The sequence below is a fragment of the Lactuca saligna genome, chromosome 9, assembly GCF_052625555.1.
Source record: "Lactuca saligna cultivar CGN05327 chromosome 9, ASM5262555v1, whole genome shotgun sequence".
NCBI lineage: Eukaryota > Viridiplantae > Streptophyta > Magnoliopsida > Asterales > Asteraceae > Lactuca > Lactuca saligna.
In genome coordinates, this window is record NC_136425.1 from 69720714 (window position 1) to 69724124 (window position 3411).

The window sequence follows — 3411 nt, forward strand, 5'->3', positions numbered from 1 at the left end:
AGAATCTCCCGCGACGAGAACGTGTCAAATGTGTATAGATCTATACGGGAAGTCATGATCCCGCACCCTGACTGTTAGCTACAGTCCGTCTTTTGGGGTGACAGTTGTCATAGCACTGCAACGCCTGAAGAACGTCGTTACAGGCATATTATGTTTAGTATGGTTATAGAAACTCATCGGATATACCATTATTATGATATTCAGTTTTGATGAGCGAGTAGTTATTAAAACTATTCTTCATCCAACCGGTTCGGTCATTGCGTAGTTTTATTATATATAAAACTATGACACACTTACGGGGAACGTCGGTTTCTTGCAATTTTCGGTCTTAGAGACTGGCATTATGTGTGAAGAAAATAAGTGTTTTTCCTGCATACAAACCAAACTACTAATAGGAAAATAAGGGATTTTCCCGGTGCAAGCATTTACAACTTATAACATGAACAACTATATACATCTCATACATTTATAAGAAAATAAGGGTTTTTCTTGGAAAACACAACAAATCGTATTTCAACTATTAAGGAAAATATGGGATTTTCTGGAGCTAATGCATTCATTTCCAACACCACAAATCACAACTCTTTGCATTTTGAAACGCTACGTTTACTGGAAAACATACACCCATTTTGGAATGGCATCCAATTTTTCTAAACTACTTATGGACTCACCAACTTAATTGTTGACACTTTTTCTTTGAAATAACTTGTATTCTCAGGAAATCGCTAAGCAGGTTGGGAATCAACTTTTGGGATTAACGCGCTGGCGTTAATTACTTCATTTTGAATGATGTTTATGTACCTTTATTTTGAACATGTAATGAATACAACTATGTAAACATCTTGCAAACTTATTATATATGGTGGTGTGTACTTTCCTTTCTATGAACTGTTATGATATTGAACATGACGTTCTCCGCCCCCGAACGTTTCCGCCGTTCTGGTTTGGGGGTGTGACAGGTTGGTATCAGAGCATTGTTTATAGGGAATTAAGTATATCAAAACCATTTCTTTTTTTGGTATACAACTATAAACTCAACTGGGTAAAAACACTCTGAGTAAGAGTCATACTTTTAAAAATTTTAATTTTTATTTAGTTTTTGTAAAGTAGGCATGCATTCATTTCATATCAACAACATGGTCATTACCATAGTTAAAACAACATTGAAGTATTATATATCGGTTGTGCAGTGCAGGTATGCCTTGGGGCATGTAATCGGAACTGGGAAGGATATAGCCTGATCAACTATATTTGTCCAAGAGCCGACTAAACATATGCCAAGGAGTGTCTGTAATGGACAACAAATTTTAAAATTTCCAAAAGCATAAAGAATATTGAGGGTGTATTCGAGTGCCGTCAACCATTAAACTCGAGAGTAAGTTTCATGTGCTCTAACTTATAGTAAACTTTTAACCCTATTCTCGTACAGTCTAAATGGCGGGATTCCATCACCCCAATGACCCCTACTACCCCAACCAAGGTAATGGTGGGTGGATCGAAGCAGATTCTGAAGAAGACGAAGAGCCTATAGATTTGGAGGCAGGGGATGACTCTGGCACGGATTCGGAGCCAGAAATTATAAATCCACCAGTCCTACAACCTCCCGTCCACGTGAGGAATTTCCAAGGACCCACTCCAGTGTGGGGAAGTCACCTCCATCATTGGAGCCAACAACAAAGCTTACGGCCTCCTTACGGCATGTGCCGAGACTTCTATGATGTGAGAGGCAGGGGATCAGCCGATCGCGCACTTCCGGTCATGGTTGGCAAACTCGCCAACCAGTGCTATCAATCTGGAGTGCAAGCCAACCGAATCCGAGAGATCAATGTGGATGTGCAAATTCACACGACCGATATCAACCGCCTAGAGTTGATGCAGAACGACATCCACATTCGTGCCGAAGCGTTTCAAGCACAAGCAAACGCGGCCTTCGCAGAATTAAGAGAACAACAAGCTGCGTTTGATAGACGCCTCATGGGGTCGAAGCAGTCCGACACAGAGTCGAGCTCTAAACGCAAGGCGCACCGCAAGTAGTACTTGCCCAACTCTCAAATTTTGTTATAAACTAGGACTTCGGATAAAAGTATTACTTTCTTTAAAAATTTTCCGTAACCGGAGGCCTTTAGAGAGGCCAAGAAATTTTGTCTAGACCCCGCTGTAACACAACTATATGTTTAATATATATAAGGGTATACCGCTTTTCTTACCGTTGTTAATCATGTGCAAATAGTTCGATTCATTGGTGCATCTATTCAAACTTTACTTTCAAGCTTAAAACATTGTGTCAGTTAAACTCAACTTCCTAGAACTATTAGAAGTTCATTCAATATCATTCAACTTTGAACTGCCAAAACTTATAATTTTCTTCCATATTTTTCTTTTGGCAGCAAGATGCCTCCTCGTCCAAACCTAAGGCCCAGGCCGGGCACGGCACCACCACCACCTCCACCACCAGCTTATGATCCGGCCATGGTTCAGGCTGCTATCACAGCAGCAGTAACTGCAGCCCTCTCGCAAATAAACTCCCAAGGGAATGGAGGGGCGGGAAGCAGCACGAATCATCCAAATCATGGCACTGGTCATGGCCAAGGAAGAGAATGTACCTACAAGGAGTTCTCTAACGCTAAGCCAAAAACTTTTAATGGAACAGGAGGAGTCATTGCACTAATGCAATGGTTCGAAAAGACCGAAACGGTCTTCGAGATCTGCTCATGCCTAGAAGCAAGCAAAGTCAAGTTCGCTGCCTGCACCTTTGTAGATCGAGCCCTCACTTGGTGGAAAAGCCATGTGAATTCAGTGACACTCACTGTCGCCAACGCCATGAGTTGGGACGACCTAAAGGTTCTACTACTGGAAGAATACTGCCCAAGGGGCGAAGTACAAAAGCTTGAGCAGGAGCTTTGGAATCTGAAAATGACTGGGTCTGACCTAATCACCTACACCACTAGGTTCAACGACCTCGCTGCACTGTGCCCTACCATGGTCAACCCAGAATCAAAGAAGGTCGAAAGGTACATTTGGGGGTTGTCACCCCAGATTCAAGGGCATGTCCTAGCTTCCGGCCCTGCTACCTACAACAGTGCTAAGCGCCTGGCCCAGCGACTCATCGACCACGGAGTAAAACCCGGTATCATTTCGACAACTGCAAATCCACCTAGGGAAACTCAGGGCCAGAGTAAGACTTGGAACAAAAGGAGGGGACAAACTCTCCAGGAAAACCCCAGGAAACAACAAGTGATAGCGACACACGCTATTACTGTACCTACGAACCCTTCCCCTACAAGCTCATACATTGGGAAACTTCCTAAATGCAACCGATGCAGTTTCCACCACCACGGTCCTTGCTCCAATCTTCAATGCACCAACTGTAATAAAAAGGGACATACAGCCCGCTATTGTAAAGGGCCAATC